This window comes from Zingiber officinale, chromosome 10B, assembly GCF_018446385.1.
Source record: "Zingiber officinale cultivar Zhangliang chromosome 10B, Zo_v1.1, whole genome shotgun sequence".
Classification (NCBI taxonomy): Eukaryota; Viridiplantae; Streptophyta; class Magnoliopsida; order Zingiberales; family Zingiberaceae; genus Zingiber; species Zingiber officinale.
In genome coordinates, this window is record NC_056005.1 from 73,372,742 (window position 1) to 73,394,130 (window position 21,389).

Below are 21,389 nucleotides of genomic sequence, written 5' to 3' on the forward strand. Positions count from 1 at the left end.
GATCACTTGCCTCCTCTTCAAGTCTAGTCGAAGGAGGCAGTGAGTCCGACTGACTGGACTATGTGTCCGAACGGGCGGTCGTCACCTTACCGCCGCTTATGATATACCTAGAGCCGTTCGGCCCTCATAACTCATCATCCGCTCGGCTCTTCATTCTGGATGTCTTGGCGTCCAGCGTGGATGTTTGCTTGTCTAAATCTTCTCGAAAATCGCACAAATCCTTTCCATTAAGTCGAAGCATACGCGGTATGGGCGCATTAATCTTGCCTGGTGACAGAGCTCCACGTGGCTCTTCTTGTGTGGCGGTGATGATCCGTACGATGGGACGCGATTACTTTGAAATGGACGGTTAGATGATGACCTCGTCTCTCGTGACCTGCATCCGACGGACGAGGTCGACCAGCCTCGTTCGCATAAAGCCTTCGTCTCCGCCCTTACGCCGCATTTCTCTGTTTCATCGCTCATCCTCCGTCGAAGGTGCCCGCGACTGCTTCATTCCGGTTGTCCTAGCTCTCGCTTCTCGGTGGTTTTCGGCTTTCTTGTGATCTTCTCCGTTCGCCTTTCCTCAGTAAGCTTCTCCCTTCCTTTCGTTCGGCCTTTCCCTTTCGCGTGGAACTCCTTTCGTTCCCTTGCTTGCGAACTCTTATCTGTCCTCCGTTTCCAAGTTTCCTTCGGCTTCCTTCTTTCTTTTTCTTGATACTTCAGTCATGGCAAGCACTTCCGTACCCACTGTGGATGTTCATGGCCCTTGGTACATGACCATGGAGAGTCGGTTTGATGAAGAGGGCGCTCGTCGTCTTGTTCGGACGTATGGGATCCCTGATGACCATAAAATAGTTATAGCCGACCCGGTCGACCGGCCCCATAACCCGCCGATTGGTACCATTTGTTTTTTTCTGGACCAATTCCAGGGCGGCCTTAGATTTCCTACCCATCCCTTTATTTTGGAGGTTTGTAATTATTTCCGCATCCCGCTCGGCCAACTTGTGTCGAACTCCTTTAGGTTGCTGAGCGGGGTGGTTGTCCTCTTTAAGCTGCACAGTATCCCACTTGACCCCAAAATATTCCACTTCTTCTTCTACCCCAAACAATCCGAGTTGGGCACTTTTATTTTCCAAAGTAGAATAGGCTTCAAATTTTTTGATAATATGCCGACCTCCAACAAGCACTGGAAGGAGCATTCCGAACTAAATGGCAGACCGCCGTGCCGACCCTGCCGGAGCTCGGCAAATTCAGAAGCAATCCAGCCTACCTTCATGCGGCAAACTGGTTGTCCGGTCAGCGGTACAAAATCGACCAGTTGCTTCTCAAGGGGGTGTTGTACATTTTTGGATTGTCTCCCGTTCGGGCCAATCTTCCCTACCGCATGAGTAAGGACTCTTTACTCACTTCGCCTTTTTTTGTCTAACTGATTTTAATTTTTTCTACTGCAGCTGAAGTCATGTGGCGCTCCAAGGCTACTGATCATCTGAAGTTGAAAGCCGTGGAAATTGAGGCGGCTACCAAAAAAAAACTCGCCGAGCGGGGTACAGGAGAGGGGGGGACGCAGTCCGCCCCCGAAACAGAAGTTACTCCATCCGCTTCAACAGAGGTTGAGGCGGATCCTGTTTCCTCTGCCCCAGCCGAGCTGGGAGTCCCCCAGGCCGGGGATTCACCACGGGAAGTTCGGCAGAAACGTCGAAGAGACCCCAGCCTTCTGCCGACCCAAGAGGGCGAACCACAGGCGTCGATCGAGGTCGCTTCGCCAGATCGCACGCCGTCGCAGATCGGGACCTCAGTGGCCTCGCCCACTGCACAACCCTCTGGCTCTCCTCCTCGGACTCGTCGTCGCTTACGACGGTTGGGCGAAACATCAACCATAGGGGAGTCCTCGGGCCAGGCAACTGCAGCTGAGGAAGTGCCGGCCGGCCACCCGACCGTCAAGACTACCCTTAAATTCCCATCGTAGGAATATTTATTGTCTGTCGATCGGCCTTCAAGCCCCGTTCATGAGATAACCTTGAGGGGTCCGCTCGCCAAGCTTTTTGAGGACGCTCAGATTAGGGTGGCCCTCATGACGCCCAAGCAGCTTGGTGATAACCACATGCAGTAGGCCACTCAGGTAGGTTCATTTTTCTTCTTGTGTCCTGCTACTGTTTGATTTCTGATTTTATTGTTTCCCTTACAGCATTGGGCCGAGCAAATCGCCACTAGCCATCGACTGGCCGAGCTGGAGGATCTCATGGAAAAACTCCAAGTCTCGGGGGGTCCATCGGCCGAGCGGGAGAAACAAGCCCGTGAGGCCGAACAGAAGAAGGCCGTGGTGCAGAAACGCGACACAGACGTGAAGCGCGCCAGTAGCCGGAAGAAGCGGGCGATTGCTGATCTGGACAAGATGAAAGTTGAAGTCCGAGCCCTAGATCAGCAATCTAAGAATCTGGAAGCCCAGCTAGTTGCCGAACGGGATGGGCGCTCCGCTGAACGCACTAAAGCAGAGGTGGATCAGAAAGTTCTCCAGGACTCGCTAATTGCCTCCCGAGTGGCTTTCAAAAAGTACAAGGAAGGGGAGCCGAGTCGCCTAGCAGCAGCGCACCAAGAATACCTCCGCTCGGAGCGGTTCGGCGAAAAGTTTGGTGGCAACGTCTCCTCAACTTTCGCCGAGGCGGTCAAGGTCACCATGGCGTATTTGAAGAAGGGAGGGCACCTTCCTGCTGACCTGAGCATTCCCTCTTCAGATCTGGCGGCTATGATTGACGATATCCCGGACGCCTTTTTTAATTTTGAGGACCCGGAGTGAAGCGAGTTCTTCCCAGTACTTTCTGTATTTTATCTGCTAATGTAAAATTTTTGCATGTGCCGATCGGCGTAATTGTCTTCCTTTGTTTATTTTTGCTTGCCCTTCATTGTCTTTTTTTGTCTGTTTGGTGCGTATTCGTAGAATCAGTTAAGCTCCACGTGTTCCACACTAGACGACCGATCGGGTTAATCAGTTGACTTGTTTTCCCCGAAATCGTTTAGCGCTTGGCTATACTGTTTGCATTCATTGATGGCCGATCGGACTTAATCAATTTAGTACTTGCGAACGCTCGTTATTTGGCGTCCTTAGTTTCGTCCAGTAAGCTCACAATCGCAGGTTTGACTCTCGATCTTTAACGTCGGTGCTCGATGGCGCGGTTATTTATAGCCGGTCGGCGCGGCTCTCGATTTTTGGCGACGGGGCTCGTCGGTCTTCCGCTCGGACGTTTATAGACGCTGGCTCGTCTCTTGATCTTTAACGTCGGTGCTCAACGGCACAGTTATTTATAGCCGGTCGGCGCGGCTCTTGATTTTTAACGACGGGGCTTGTCGGTCTTCCGCTCGGACGTTTATAGACGCCGGCTCGTCTCTCGATCTTTAACGTCGGTGCTCGACGGCGCGGTTATTTATAGCCGGTCGGCTTGGCTTTTAACGACGGGGCTCGTCGGTCTTCCGCTTGGACGGTTTAGACGCCGGCTCGCCTCTCGATCTTTAACGTCGGTGCTCGACGGTTATTTATAGCCGGTCGGCGCGGCTCTTGATTTTTAACGACGGGGCTCGTTGGTCTTCCGCTCGGACGTTTATAGACGCCGGCTCGTCTCTCGATCTTTAACGTCGGTGCTCGACGGCGCGGTTATTTATAGCCGGTCGGCGCGGCTCTTGATTTTTAACGACGGGGCTCGTCGGTCTTCCGCTCGGACGTTTATAGACGCCGGCTCGTCTCTCGATCTTTAACGTCGGTGCTCGACGGCGTGGTTATTTATAGTCGGTTTAACGTCTGGGCTAGACAGCCGTTAAGGCTAATTTTAACGCTCCCGTTCGGCGCAGCTTAACATATACAGAATTAGCGCCATATTACACCACTTTGCTTCCCGCACATGGCCTTCGGTTTTTGTGTCGATGCTTGGGTATCGTACGCCCGGCCGAACGGCACGGGGCCTTCAGCATTGAGCATTTTGGCTCGGATAATCTACCTCCGTCCGACTGGTACGGGGCCTTCGATTGGAAAATTACGATGAATTCTACGCCCGAAATAAACTATATCTGAAAAACTAACCTGCCGATCAGCATAAGATCTAACGCAATTTCTCAACTCCCGAATACCCGTGGAGTGAGGTGGATACAATGTACTTCGTCAAAATTTATCAAGGCCAGGAGGATGGCGAAACTTCCCGGTCGGTCCTCCATGGCCGCTCGGCCTACCAGAGGTGGAGGCGGCCTGCTGCTTTATACTTTTACTTGAGCCTTCTGCTCCCATTGCTCCACGAGCCTTCGTCATCGAGCGCCTGGCTCGGATACTATACCTCCAGCCGAACGGCTCGAGGCCTTCTTAATCGAGCCAAGAGCGCTTGGCTCGTATCTTATACACCATGAAGATAGGCCGCTCGGCCAATAATTCCAATTGCGCACATTATAACATTTTGCCTTCTACATTTCAAATATACAACCAAATGGAAAATATACAGCACATATCCTATTGGTGCACCTTTCACCCTGCCCCGGATAGGCTGGAGATAATTTGCGCTTCATGGTGGATCCAAGTGTCAATCCATCTTCATCCGCTCGGCAGCTCGTCCACCCAACCCCCTCGTATGCGGTCGATCCATCGCCTGACATCAAACTCCCGCTCTTGAGGTTCCAGAAAGAGGGGCTTGCTATAAGTTGGATTCGGGAGATGAAGTATCTGCTTTTGAGGGAAATGGGACTGTGGCAATCGGTGCTTCCGCTTGGGAGAAGCGTCCGCTTGGGAGAAGCGTCCGCTTGGAGGGTTTTGCCCTTCCTATGAACTCGAACGGGAGGCTCATCAGATGAAGATCCTTGCTCCCTGTGAGCGGGTGCGATTTCTGGGGGAGTACGGAAGAGTGGCTGAGGGAATGCGACGGTGGCTTGAGGTGCTCCCGCTCGGCCACCCGACGCAGATGTTGCTTGTTGCTCCGGCCGCTCGGCTGATGCTTTTTGTTTTTGCTCCACAAGTTTGGCGGCCCTCATCTCGACCAGGGCGTCGAGTTCTTCTGTTGAAAGCGTCACCGTGTGTTGTCGTCCACCCTCGTCCATCGTTCCCGTTCGGATGCAGGAGCGTTCCCACAGACGGCGCCAAATTGATCCTGTCCGAACCAGGGGTCAACGAACGCTGGGGATGCGGCGCTCCCTGCTAGATCCTCGAATGCTCCGGCTAACCTGCAACAAAACCGAGCCGGGAGGGGTATCCCGGCGACGGCCCTCCGACGCTCAAGTCAGGCGAGGAATAACAAAGAGGTGGCTTAGAAACAGAAGACTCGTGTACCTCCGGTTGAAGAAGTGGAGGCCTTATATAGACTTCTAAGGAGGCTGATGTACATATACCGAGGCACACACACGTGTCCTCAACCCATACCCAGTATGGGCTTGTCAGAGGAGCTTGCCTGACTCCTTACTGCTACAGTACGAGCACGTCTTTGATAGGACAGTGAGCCCATGTTCTAAGATCCTGCATATCATCTGCTGTCAGAAGATGTTTCTATCCTTGCCTTTTTTTACTCCCCGTCGATCGTCCGACCGGTCGGCAGTTTCCTCGCGTCCGGCCGATCGGGTGTTCTGATCCGCGCGGGAGCTTCGTGGCCATGTGCTCTCTGGACTGTTCGCAGCGTTGATGTTTTATTCCTTCGGCCGAGCAGGCCCTCTGCTCGGCCTTTCCTACTGTTCATCATGAGCGTCGGAACCCCGACTCCGGCGGGGTGTATTGCTTCCGCTCGGAAGCTTCAGCTGGTCGTCGCCCTCCTTATCCGCTCGGCCAAGGCCTTTGGCCCTCCTCGCAGCGTTGACTCTGCTAAATGGGGTCCCCCATTCTTACTGCCGGATCACTTCAAAATCTGTTTTGGACTATTATGTTTTCTTTATTAAGCTATTAGATTTTTCTTGGAGTTACTAGAAATTTAATTGCTAGAAATTCATGACTTACTTGAAAATATTTTTCATAAACATTCTGTTCAAATTTTTTTATGAAAATTTTTTATATGATAGAAAAGTATGGTATATGTTGGAAGGAAATTTTTTTAAAAAATTACTGTAATATAATATTTTATGAATTTTTTTACCAAAAATATAATTTATAAAATATGAAATTCTCATAAATTAATTTTCAAAAAATAGGTTTTTCCAAAGATAACAGTTATATTTTGAATGTTCAAAAAAAAATAAGCACATTAACTATTTTTAAGTATTTAATTTCAAAAATAACTATTTTTGTATAGAATATTTGTTTTAGCTATAAGAAAAATGGTTTTCATGAAATATTTTTTTATTTGGTGCTAAGTCTTAGTATTCCACAGTTTGATAAAAAAAAAATTAAAATTTTTGAACAATTCAAGATATTTTTTAGATTGTATTTGGAAAATTTGAAGTACAATTCTTAGAAATTATTTTATATGAAAAATATACAAACTTGCATCCTGAATGTTCATCCCCTAGAAATTTTTGTTAAAAATTTCTCTGTTATTTATATTTTTCTCATTTATTTTTTGATGTGATTAAAGGGGAGAAATAATGGGGGTTAAGTTGGGGGGAGATTACAAATCTTTTTTTTTGTACCTTTATTACTTGAAATTATTTGCAAAAATATTTGTCTCAAATTAAAATCTTTGTTTTTAGACTCTAATTTAATTTGGGTTGATTCACATCAAAAAGGGGAGATCGTTAGTGTCCCACATGGCGTGAGCCACGATTTTGATGTGAATGCCAACTAAGTTGAGTTAGGCCTTACAAGATTTGATATCCTGTGTCTAAGTGTATAGAGACTTAGGAATACAAGAAGTCGAGCAGAAGATACAGCGAGTGAGAAGGATGACACGAGAAGGGAGTCGATGGCCTTGGTGTATCCGAGAGACGAGGAGCTACGGAGAGTATACCGGTAGAGCGAGAAGGATGCACGAGGTGCATCCGAGGGATGAGAAACCAGAAAGAAGCCTGCTCAAGGAGAAGGTCGGAGTTGGGTTCAGATGAGCTTAACTCTGGACGAACGAAGCATCACCCAAGTGAGCAAAGTCAGAAAATGGTTAGCTCGAAAGTTGATCATTTGAGGCGCCTTCGATTAACTAAAGGCTTCCTAAAGACTCGAGGTGCCTCAAATAGATCAAGGCACCTCGGATGCCAAGTGGAGTTATTGCCACGGATGGAACTTGAGGAATCTTTGATTACTTGAGGCACCTCTAAAGAGTTGGAGCCGTTGTCGTGGAGATAAGCAGTAGCGTTTACATTAGCCTAACTGAGGCACCTCGGATGAACTGAGACACCTCCAATCCACCAACTCAGCCAGAGGAACATTGTGAAGTGGATCACATTCAGCCGAACTAAGGCGCCTCCAATTAAACTGAGATGCCCAACAAAGACACTTTAGATTTGCCACATTAGCAATGATCACTTTTCAACCAGTGGGCTATAAATAAAGCTGTTGAGCTTGAAATGTAATTAACACACTTGTTCTTAATTTTTGTAATTTAGTTTTCAACTTTGTACTCTCAACTGTGTAAGGGGCTTCTTTGCCTCCGATCTTTATCGAAGAAGGAGATCTTAGTGTGCTGTCATTGTCTTGGATTAGCAATTTTCTCGATTGTAAATCAAGTAAATACGGAGTCCCTACTTTCTTTTCTGTTATTTTTATTTAACTTATGGTGTGTTCTTACTAACTAGAAAACAAGATAAATCAAATTTTCTATTTGCAGGCTATTCACCCCCTCTAGCCGGTCCATCGATCCTATCACCAAGAACATTTATAAATAAAACATAAGATTATGTAAATAAAATAAAATTTTAAATGCATATAAATGAGATTTTTATGAGATACCAAATACGACATTGTATTTTTCTTTATGAACTAAAATATAATTTGTTTGCGGTACTCTCTAATATAACTCAAACTTTAATTAGCCACAAAATGATCATTCCTTTGGGTTGACTTATTATGCACATAATTTGACACTTTATGTAAGTTATAAATTGGTCCATAGCTTATAACAATTTTAATCTGTCACACAATATGTCTTCCTTTAGGTTGATTATTTTTTACATGATCTGAATAAAATAAATTATATTCTATAGTTGTAGGCTACCTTAAACATATATCTGTCATAAAAGTAATTTTCCTTAGGGCCACCCTAAAATCTCCGACAGATTATTTTTCCAACATGTGTATCTTGAACTATGCTAATCAATCCAAAGAATCTGTCTTATGGTTTGGTAGAAAGTAAGCAAATTTAGTTAATTGATCAACAATTATCCAAATCGCATCATGTCCTCTCTGTATCCTAGGTAGCCCCACAATGGTCCATCATGATATGCTCCTATTTCCCTTATAGTATCTAAATCTACTGGAGCAATCCTACTGGTCTCTGATGTTCAACCTTTACTTGCTGGCATACTAGATATTGAGCTACCAAATCTACTATGTCTTTCTTCATGACATTTCACCAATAGGAATGTTTCAAATCCTTATACAAAAGAGTACTACCTAAATGTATCACAAGTACAAATTAGTGTGCTTCTTACAGCAACTCCTCCCGGATAGGATATGACTCAGGAACACACAATCTCTCACAGTAATAGAGAATTCGTTCTCATCATACCAAAACTCTGTCTATTGTCTTGAGACTACTTTTCTATATAAAAACTGCAAATGTTGATCACTAGCTTCGGCCCTCTAAATCTACTCAACAATAGGTGACTATGAAACCATAGACTCTAGAGTCTCTCGCTTTGTCTGTCTCTGCTCTACCAATCCCAACTCAAAAACTCTACACCAAACATGTAATCATAACCTAATGACAAGCTAAAACTCCTCGAGATTTTCTACACAAAATATCTGCTACCACATTAGCTTTCTCTAGATGACAGCTAACGGTATTGTAACGACCTGACCCATTTGGCGACCCTCGGGTTGTCGACCGTCGGCCGTGTCGTTACTCACTAGGACTTTCCACCCCTGTCTAGAGGATTTTTGCCTCCCCCAGGATTCAAACTCTAGACCTCCAGTCTTAAGTACTAGAGTTTATGAATCATGGTAGCCAAGAGGTGGAGGTCTAGAGTTCGAATCCTGGGGGAGACAAAAATCCACTAGCTAGGGGTGGAAAGTCCTAGTGAGTAACGACACGACCGACGATCGACGGTCGACGACCCGAGGGTCGCTAAATGGGTCGCCAAATGGGTCGGGTCGTTACAATAAAAGGCGCCTTTTTATTGTAACGACCTGTCCCTTTGGCCTCTTGGGCGACCCTTGCGGCGACCCACTGGCGGCCCCTTATGTCGTCGGCCCATTTAGTGACCTCTAATGTCGTCGACCGACGACCCTTGGCCGTGCCGTTACTCACTAGGACTTTCCACCCCTGACCAGTGGATTTTTGCCTTCCCCAGGATTCGAACTCTAGACCTCCAGGCTTATGTACTAGAGTTTATGAATCCTAGTAGCCAAGTGAGTGGAGCTCACTTGGCTACCAGGATTCATAAACTCTAGTACTTACCAAATGGGCCGCCAAATGGGTCGGGTCGTTATAGGTATAGTCATAATCTTTTAAGAATTCCATCCATTTTTACTATCCAAGGTTCAACTCCTTTTCAGTAAATAAGTACTTAAAGCTCTTATAATCTATGAAGATCACAAAAGTGACCTCAAACAAATAGTGTCTCTAAATTTTCAGCATGAAAATGATAGTTGCTAACTCAAAATCATAAATTGGATAATTTTTCTCATGATCTTTTAGCTAATGGGAAGCACAAGATTCTACCCATTTATGTTGCATCAAAACTGCATCTAATCCTTGATATGATACATCTGTGAATAATATGAATCCGTCTTCACTAGATGATAATACCAAAATGAGTGTAGTTATCAACTTTTACTTAAGCTCCTAAAAACTGGCCTCAGAAGCCTCTTTTTAAGAAAGTTTCATTCTTTTCCTGGTCAGTCGAGTCAATGGCATAACAATACTGGAGGAGCCCTCAACAACTCTACTGTAATATCCCGCCAATCCCAGAAAGTTGCGAACTTCCTGTACTGACTTCAGCTATTCCTAACTAGTAACAACCTTTATTTTCTATGGATCCACTAATATTCTTCTACTTGAGACAATGTGTCCTAGAAATCCCATAGAAGATAGTCAACATGTTCATTTACCAAACTTCACATAGAGATGTTCTCGTCAAAGCATCTCCAGAACTATATGAAGATATTGTTCATGATCTGCCTCGGATCATAAATATATCCACCAATAAAGACAATGACAACTGATCTAAATACCCTAAAAATACCCGGTTCATCAAGTTGATGAAAACATCTAGGGCATTGGTAAGCCTAATTGGCATACCAAGAACTCATAATTGTTGGTGATCGGTGGACGGCTTGAAGGGGGGTTGGATAGACGGCGCCCGCCAAATCGATCGCTTCTCCTACGATGTTAGCTTGCGCAGCGGAATACAAACAAAACAAATAAGCTAAAGGCTAAAACTAAGAAAGGAAATGCAAAGCGCTAACACGTTCGTTTAACGTGGTTCGGAGATTAGGGCTCCTACTCCACTGTTGGTTGCTACTCGGAAAACCTAGAGGTTCCACTGTACAAAAATTTTGTACAAAGGTCTGAACCTTTTTCCTAGCTACCAAATTAAATTTTGGATCGCCTGCGGAACTTAACACGTTTGATCCAAAACTTAATCTATTTGTTCTTTTAGGTTTTAACTTGGATCTCCTGCGGAACTTAACACGTTCGACCCAAGTCTCCTTAAGTTATTAATTCCATTAAATACTAATTTCCATAAAAGGTTCCCAGTACTGACGTGGCGAGGCACATGGCCTTCTTGGATATGGGAGCAACCACCACCGACTAGACAAAACCTTTAATAGAAAGCTAATATTTAATTTCCTAAAATAACTTTAGGTTAACCAAAGAGAACAATCAAATCACAAGGAAAAGAAAGAAAACAAAAGAACACTACATCGAAAAACATATTCGAAATACTAGATCATAAGCCTCTTGTATTTGGTATTATTTCCATAAATAACTAGCATGATGCGGAAATAAAAATTACTAATTATACCTTGTAGAAAAACCTCTTGATCTTCTACCGTATTCCTCTTCTAACCTCGGACGTTGTGTGGGCAACGATCTACCAAGATGAGAATCCACCAACCACCTTCTTCTCCTCCAAGCAAGGTTCGGCCACAAAGGAAGAACTTTACCAAAGAAGAAAATCAAAATACTAACCAAGCTCCAAGAGATGCTAACTTTCTCTCCTTCTTCTTCTTCTTCTCCAAGTAGTATCCGGCCACCACAAGAACTCCAAGAGAGATGAAGTATTCGGCCACCACAAGAGGAAGAGAGGGAGAGGTAATGGCCGACCACACCAAGGAAAAAAGAGAGAAAACAATAGAGGTTGTCACTCATGAAGGCACCCCTACCCCTTCTTTTATATTCCTTGGCCTAGGCAAAATTAGGAAATTTAATTACAATAAATTTTCCTTAATTTCCTTGACTTGATTTAATTGAGAGAAATAAAATAAAATTTCCCAAATCAATTTCAAGTGGCCGGCCACATCATTGGAAAACAAAAGAGGACAAGTTTTAATCAACAATTAAAACTTCCTAATTTGTTTCCGGAAATTTTAAAAAATAAAATTTCTTTTTAAAATCTCTTCATGGTTAATAAAAGGAAATATCTATAATTTTAATTTTATTAACATGTGAATAATTTTAAAGAGAAAATAAAACATCTCTCCAATCTACAAATAAGGAAAGAGATCTAATCTCTTTCTTTAATCTTTTGTAAATCTTTTACAAGAGAGATATTTTAATTCTAATTCTCTTTAAATTATATCTTCCACATTATAATAAAAATTAAAATTAAATTTCATTTTTAATTTATTTTGGCCGGCCCTACTAGCTTGGGTCCAATTTTATACCTAGGCCGGCCCTAGCTTGGTTCCCAAGCTAGCTTGGCCGGCCCCTTATTGGTGGGTATAGAAGGTGGGTATAGGTGGGTATAGAACTCTATAAATAAGAGGCTACGATAGGGACCGAGAGGAGGAATTGGTTTTGGTCTCCCGATAAAATTAAGCATCCCGTGTTCGCCCCGAACACACAACTTAATTTTATCAATGATAATTCATTCCACTAGAGAACTATCATTGAACTACCGCACCAATCCCAAATTACATTTTTGGGCTCCTTCTTATTATGAGTGTGTTAGTCTCCCTGTGTTTAAGATATCGAATGTCCACTAATTAAGTGAGTTACTGACAACTCATTTAATTAATATCTAAGTCCAAGAGTAGTACCACTCAACCTTATTGTCATGTCGGACTAAGTCCACCTGCAGGGTTTAACATGACAATCTTTATGAGCTCCTCTTGAGGACATTTTCAACCTAGTATCTCTAGGACACAGTTTCCTTCTATAATCAACAACACACACTATAAGTAATACCATTTCCCAACTTATCGGGTTTATTGATTCAACGAACTAAATCTCACCCATTGATAAATTAAAGAAATAAATATCAAATATATGTGTTTGTTATTATATTAGGATTAAGAGCACACACTTCTATAATAACTGAGGTCTTTGTTCCTTTATAAAGTCAGTATAAAATAAACGACCTCAAATGGTCCTACTCAATACACTCTGAGTGTACTAGTGTAATTATATAGTCAAGATAAACTAATACCTAATTACACTACGACCTTCTAATGGTTTGTTCCTTTTCCATTTTGGTCGTGAGCTACTGTTTATAATTTATAAGGTACTGATAACATCATCTTCTGTATGTGACACCACATACTATGTTATCTACAATATAAATTAAATGAACAACTACAAACAAATGTAGACAATTAGACCAAATGTGATTCTTTATTCATAATAAATGTTTACAAAGCTTAGGCTTTCAGTATACATTCCAACAATCTCCCACTTATACTAATGACTAAGTTGCCATATCTTCTACCATACATCTGATTCTCATTCCCTCCACATGCCGATCGAAAGCTTTCGCCGGAAGTGATATGCCAGGTTATCCACTGATGCAATCTTGGTGATGACAACTTCTCCTCGCTTCACAATATCTCGTATCGGTGGTACTTGCGCTCTATATGTTTACTTGCCTTATGAGCTCGTGGTTCCTTCGAGTTTGCAACTGCACCACTATTATCACAATAAATTGTGATGATTTTGGGCAAACCAGAATCACATCTAAGTCCATTAGAAAGCTCCTGAGTCATACTGCTTCTTTAGGCGCCTCAGAGGCTACATATTCAACTTCCATGGTTGAGTCCGAAATTCTGCTTAACACTCCTCCATGAAATGGCTCCACCTCCTAAAGTAAACACATAGCTCGATGTAGACTTCATCGTTATCCCTATCTCGATTGGAAATCAATCAGTGTAACCCATGGGAGCGATTGTTTGCAGTAAACTAGCATATAATCTCTAGTCCTTCTCGTGTACTTCAATATATGCTTTACCGTAGTCCAATGTCCTTGTCGAGGTTACTCGATATCTGCTGACCATGCCCACGGCAATATCGGTCTCGTACATAGCATTGCATACATTAGGCTTCCAACAGCATAAGGAACCGCTTTCATGTCCTCTATCTCTTTTGATGTCTTTGGAGACATCTCTTTAGATAGAGCTACTCCATGTCTAAAAGGTAAGAAACCTTTCTTGGAATCGCATGCTAAAGCGAGCAAGGATTGTATCTATATATGAAGCTTGGGATAGACACAACATTCTTTTCTTACGATCCCTTATAACTTTGATCCCAAGAATGTGTGCACATTCTCCTAAGTCCTTCATATCAAATTGTTTGGACAACCATACCCTTACGTCCGATAATACCTTGACATTGTTGCCAATTAACAAAATATCATCTACGATAGTACAAGAAATACCACCACGTTTACATTACACTTTTTATATACACAAGACTCATCCGGACTTTGAATAAATCCATATGACTGGATTACTTCATTAAACCGAATGTTCCAAGACCTTGAAGCTTGCTTCATCCATAAATAGACCGATTGAGCTTGCACACTAGATGCTCTTTGCCTTTTCAATGAACCCTTCCGGTTGCTTCATATGGATGTTCTCTTCAAGACTTCCATTAAGAAAAGCTGTCTTGACATCCATTTGCCAAATCTCATAATCCATATGAGCAGCAATGGATAAGAGTATCCGGATAGACTTAAGCATGGCTACCGGTGAAAAGGTCTCCTCATAATCGATTCTCTTTTGAGTGTACCCTTTTGCAACAAGCCTAGCTTTGAAGGTTTCTACCTTCCGTCATCCCTCTTTTCCTTTTGTAGATCCACTTGCATCCAACGGCTTTTACACCATCGGTGGTTCTACAAGCTCCCAAACCTTATTAGAGTACATGGACTCTATTTCGAATTCATTGCCTTTTGCCAAGATGTTGCATCTATATCTTGAGTGCTTCATCATATGTAGGGATCGGGTTCATGTTTACCCGGATCAAGTCCGAAGACTCTCCCAAAACATGAATCTTTCAGTCTGCTCACAACCTCCCACTACGACGAGGCACTATCTGTGGTTGTGTATCATGTGTGACACGTGTTGCGTCTCTTGTGGTACTTCATCTTGTCTTGGTACTGAAATAGACATGTCCTCTCTAAGTTCTTCTAAAACAACTTTACTACGGGCTTGTGATCCATTATATAGTCTTCTTCTAAAAGCGGGCATTGGTGCTAACAATGACCTTCGGTCTTTAGGACTATAAAATAAACCACCTTCGCTCCTTTGGGATATCCTACAAACACGCGAACTTCTGTACGAGATTCTAACTTATCAAGATCTGGTTTCAGACATGTGCCGGACTACCCCAAATCTGAATATGTCTTAGATTGACGCCCATTCCATAATTCTATGGGAGTAGAAGAAACTGATTTAGAAGGTACTAAGTTCGGAACGTCTCTGCTTTCCGAGCATATCCCCAAAACGAATTTGGTAATCAATAACTCATCATCGATCTAACCATTTCCATAAGAGTCCTATTCCTTCGCTCTGCTACACCATTCTGTTGGGGTGTTCCAGTTGGGATTGAATCCGACCTCGATAAATAATTCCTAAACTCTCCTAAGAGGTATTCGCCACCACGATCGGACGTAGTGTCTTGATACTTTACCTAGTCGTTTCTCCACATCACCTTGTATTCTTTGAACTTATCAAAGCACTCGGACTTAGCATTAGGTAAATGTATCCATATCTTGAATAATCGTCTATGAAAGAGACAAAATATTCAAAACCTCCTCTTGCCTGGACAGACATAGGACCACACAAATCAGAGTGAACCAACTCTAACACTTCTTTGGCTCTATACCCCTTGGCCTTGAACGGCCTCTTGGTCATTTTACCTTCCAAGGATTCACAAGTTGGAAAATTTTCCAACTTTAATGAACCTAAAAGTCCATCGGCTATAAGCCTCTGAATCCTACTTAAGTTAATATGACCAAGCCTTAGATGCCAAAGATATGCTTGGTTCATTTCCGAAGGTTCTTTTCTCTTATTAGAATTAGAAGATGAGTTATAAATTTCCATGTTTTGCTTTGTGGAAGAAATTGGATTTAAAGTATATAAATTGCCAACTAATGCACCAGAACAGATAATCACTTTATTTCTTTTAATAACTACATCGTTACTAAAAGAAACTGAATATCCATCTAAAAACAGTTTAGAAACTGAAATTAAATTCTTTCTAAAACTGGGTACATAAAGACAATTTCTTAAAACCAAATTCCTATTTCTACTAAAAGATAAGTAGACGTCTCCCACTGCAACAGCTGCCACTTTAGTAGCATTGCCCATGTAGACGGTAATTTCTCCTTCAGATAGTCGTCGGGTTTCCTGGAACCCCTGCAAGGAATTGCAGACATGATCAGTGGCTCCCGTATCTACACACCAGGTGCTGGTAGATAACACCGCTAAACATGTTTCAACAACTAGAGTATGAGATATACCTTTATTTTGGTTCCTACGAGGACAGTCTGCCTTCCAATGTCCTGCCTGCTTACAGATGAAGCACTTGCCCTTCGGCTTCTTCATTCCATCTTTAAATCCCGTACTCTGAGATTTATTCACTTTCTTTGCTGAACCAGCTTGTTTCTTCTTCTTCTTTCCTTTCGGTTTAGAAGTAGAACCATTTTCAGCATAGTGAATTTGAGCATTGTGACGAAATAATCCTTCTGCTGCTTGAAGTTCTGTCAGTAGTTCCGCTAATGAATAAACCCTCTTATTCATATTATAGTTCAGGCGAAACTGCTCAAAACTTCTAGGTAGCGTTTGGAGGATCATATCGATCTGGGTTTCCCCATCAATTTCTCCTCCAAGGATCTATATCTCGTTCAGATAAGCCATCATCTTTAGGATATGATCCCTTACAGGAGTACCCTCTTGCATGGTGGCTGTCATTATCTTTCTCATGGCTTCTTGCCTAGAAGCCCTATCTTGATGACCAAAGAGTTCCTTGAGATTGTTCATAATATCATAGGTTGTTGGTAAATCTTGATGCTGATGTTGCAATACATTTGACATTGAAGCCAAAATGTAACACCGCGCCATCTCATCTGCTTTTACCCATTTCCTATGATATTCAATCTCCTCTTGGGTAGATTCACCAGTAGGTGCATCAGGGCATTGCTCAGTCAGTACAAATTTATAGCTTTCAGCAGTAAGAATAATGTCCAGGTTTCTTTTCCAATCTATGTAGTTTGGTCCAGTAAGTCTATTCTGTTGAAGTATGATGGATAGTGGGTTGAAAGACATCCTAAGAATCACAAATAACTTTTGGTCAGAACTCTAAATTTAGAATAATATTGATTCCTCAAACAATACTATTTTAAATTAACCAACACCTCATAACACCGTGAATTTTGTATGCCACGTTAGTGTGGACGTATACAAATTCAACATTTGTAAAAGGAAGGTTTTAACCCATTAATTTTATTATCTTGTCAACCTAACTTTTTGACAAATAAAATTAATAGTTGGTATCATTTGGTCACACAAATAATAGCAGTGACTCCGTTAGGGAGGATACTATTAGATGTGTCTAAGTGTATACCATTACTTGACACTAAGTCCATTAATAAGATTATGCCCCTTCCGTTGGGGAAGATCACACGCTCTTAATTAACTTCCTATAGTCATCCAAAAATGGAAGTCTGTTCTAGTGATCCACAAACAAGCTCATCCGTTATGGAGGAAGGCACTCAGAGCCAACGCGCAAGCTTGTTTGCATCACTTACAAACCAGTAATGGAGACCATGGGATTTATTTAAAAATCCCTCTCCCACTTAGTTATTTATAAATGAGGAATTTTAACTATGCTAGCCTACTTAAACTTGTAAACTAACATGCACACAACACAATATAAAAGCAATAAATAGAAAATTTAATTTTCAACTATTATGGCTTTTATCTCTAATTGTCCTCCGTGTGTTGTCATCCCAAGTTTCTGCCATATTTGGCCACCGCCACCGGGTCTAGCTGTCATCCATCTTGCTCCTAGTTCCGCTGCGCCTCTGGTCCTTAGAAGGTTCCACGCTTTGCAAGATTCGATCCATGACATAAATAGAATTTTACATTTTGATCCTATATTCCATAAAAGGAATGTACATGTATCTAGATCAAAATAAAATCCTAATAAAACTAAATACGACTCCTGCCGTATTTTAATACAATCATGCACACACATATAAATTGCCCTTGACATGTCCAAGGGTCCAATCACACATAATTAACTAAAAGCCATAATAGTTGGATCCTACATCCACAAAGTTAGCACATCCTACTATTATCCTGCCTAAATTATGTATGACATGTGCATAATTAAACTAAATACCAAAAATACAGAGGCAAAACCCTAGCTCGATACCAATTGTTGGTAGCTACTCGGAAAACCTAGAGGTTCCACTGTGCAAAAATTTTGTACAAAGGTCTGAACCTTTTCCTAGCTACCAAATTAAATTATGCGGAACTTAACACGTTTGATCAAAACTTAATCTATTTGTTCTTTTAGGTTTTAACTTGGATCTCCTGCGGAACTTAACACGTTCGACCCAAGTCTCCTTAAGTTATTAATTCCATTAAATACTAATTTCCATAAAAGGTTCCCAGTACTGACGTGGCGAGGCACATGGCCTTCTTGGATATGGGAGCAACCACCACCGACTAGACAAAACCTTTAATAGAAAGCTAATATTTAATTTCCTAAAATAACTTTAGGTTAACCAAAGAGAACAATCAAATCACAAGGAAAAGAAAGAAAACAAAAGAACACTACATCGAAAAACATATTCGAAATACTAGATCATAAGCCTCTTGTATTTGGTATTATTTCCATAAATAACTAGCATGATGCGGAAATAAAAATTACTAATTATACCTTGTAGAAAAACCTCTTGATCTTCTACCGTATTCCTCTTCTAACCTCGGACGTTGTGTGGGCAACGATCTACCAAGATGAGAATCCACCAACCACCTTCTTCTCCTCCAAGCAAGGTTCGGCCACAAAGGAAGAACTTTACCAAAGAAGAAAATCAAAATACTAACCAAGCTCCAAGAGATGCTAACTTTCTCTCCTTCTTCTTCTTCTTCTCCAAGTAGTATCCGGCCACCACAAGAACTCCAAGAGAGATGAAGTATTCGGCCACCACAAGAGGAAGAGAGGGAGAGGGTAATGGCCGGCCACAACACCAAGGAAAAAGGGAGAGAAAACAATAGAGGTTGTCACTCATGAAGGCACCCCTACCCCTTCTTTTATATTCCTTGGCCTAGGCAAAATTAGGAAATTTAATTACAATAAATTTTCCTTAATTTCCTTGACTTGATTTAATTGAGAGAAATAAAATAAAATTTCCCAAATCAATTTCAAGTGGCCGGCCACATCATTGGAAAACAAAAGAGGACAAGTTTTAATCAACAATTAAAACTTCCTAATTTGTTTCCGGAAATTTTAAAAAATAAAATTTCTCTTTAAAATCTCTTCATGGTTAATAAAAGGAAATATCTATAATTTTAATTTTATTAACATGTGAATAATTTTAAAGAGAAAATAAAACATCTCTCCAATCTACAAATAAGGAAAGAGATCTAATCTCTTTCTTTAATCTTTTGTAAATCTTTTACAAGAGAGATATTTTAATTCTAATTCTCTTTAAATTATATCTTCCACATTATAATAAAAATTAAAATTAAATTTCTTTTTTAATTTATTTTGGCCGGCCCTACTAGCTTGGGTTCAAGCTAGGGCCCCAATATCATACCTAGGCCGGCCCTAGCTTGTTCCCAAGCTAGCTTGGCCGGCCCCTATTGGGTGGGTATAGAAGGTGGGTATAGGTGGGTATAGAACTCTATAAATAAGAGGCTACGATAGGGACCGAGAGGAGGAATTGGTTTTGGTCTCCCGATAAAATTAAACATCCCGTGTTCGCCCCGAACACACAACTTAATTTTATCAATGATAATTCATTCCACTAGAGAACTATCATTGAACTACCGCACCAATCCCAAATTACATTTTTGGGCTCCTTCTTATTATGAGTGTGTTAGTCTCCCTGTGTTTAAGATATCGAATGTCCACTAATTAAGTGAGTTACTGACAACTCATTTAATTAATATCTAAGTCCAAGAGTAGTACCACTCAACCTTATTGTCATGTCGGACTAAGTCCACCTGCAGGGTTTAACATGACAATCTTTATGAGCTCCTCTTGAGGACATTATCAACCTAGTATCTCTAGGACACAGTTTCCTTCTATAATCAACAACACACACTATAAGTAATACCATTTCCCAACTTATCGGGTTTATTGATTCAACGAACTAAATCTCACCCATTGATAAATTAAAGAAATAAATATCAAATATATGTGCTTGTTATTATATTAGGATTAAGAGCACACACTTCCATAATAACTGAGGTCTTTGTTCCTTTATAAAGTCAGTATAAAATAAACGACCTCAAATGGTCCTACTCAATACACTCTGAGTGTACTAGTGTAATTATATAGTCAAGATAAACTAATACCTAATTACACTACGACCTTCTAATGGTTTGTTCCTTTTCCATTTTGGTCGTGAGCTACTGTTTATAATTTATAAGGTACTGATAACATCATCTTCTGTATGTGACACCACATACTATGTTATCTACAATATAAATTAAATGAACAACTACAAACAAATGTAGACAATTAGACCAAATGTGATTCTTTATTCATAATAAATGTTTATAAAGCTTAGGCTTTCAGTATACATTCCAACATCCACGACGTGTCCTTAAGGTGGACGATCCCGATCTGTCGGTGGATTAGCCCCCGACAAACTCCGGCTATCTCAAGTAGCTCCTTGTGGGTGGAGAAACCTCACCACAACACTCACAAATACTTGAGAACAAGTAGACTACTAATTAGGGTTTGCCACCACTAATTTCGTCATGGATAACCAAGCTTCCAAGCCTTGGTTATATAGGTCGCGGGTTGAAAACCTCGCCTACCAATCGACTGCCAAAAACATGCAGTCGCCTACCCTCTGTGGAAATTCGACCATTACATCCCAACGGCTCGATACCAGTCGACTGTTCCACACTGGTTGAGCGAACATAAGCATTCTGTTCGCTCCCAGTTGACTGCTCCAGTCGACTGCACCAGTCGACTGATGAAACATGCAGTCGACTGGTACCGAGTACATTCTCTCACAGCACTCAGACCCTCATCCTTACGACTCATTTGACGCTTCCTTTGCAGCCTTGACTTTTTGCCTTCAAGCCTACTTCCTCTTTGGCTGTCGTCCCTCGAATGCATACAAGCCCGCGGCTCGTCCCCAATACCATCCTTCGCGTATGCCTCGAAGTCGCTTCCCTCAACCCTTGTCCTCGCTGCCTTGTCCACGGTCCCTCGGATGCTCCATCCTTCACCGGACCCGAAGCAATCAACCTGAGTCACATGTGTATCATGCAGTCCTACACAACTCAAGTACACATATCAAATACAAGGGTGAACCTAACTTAAACCCTTTGCCCAAACACCAAAACACATGGTCCCGCTGACCATTGGGATTGCTCCAACAATCTTCCCTTTTTTGATGTTTGGCAATACGTTTAAGTTAAGGAAAACATAATAGCAAATAAATATACTAAAGCAAATGGACTTACGTTGCCAAGGCTACACACTTGGATTTACACCGCCGAATGGACTTATGTTGCCAAGGCTACACACTTGAACTTACACTGCCAAATCAATGCACCATGCATTGGAACCTATTCAAGGCTCCCCCTACACCTAAGCTCCCCATTGAGCTAGGATTTTACCACAGGACTTTTTAAGAACCTATCCCAAGGCTCCCCCCTACGCAAAGGCATTTTC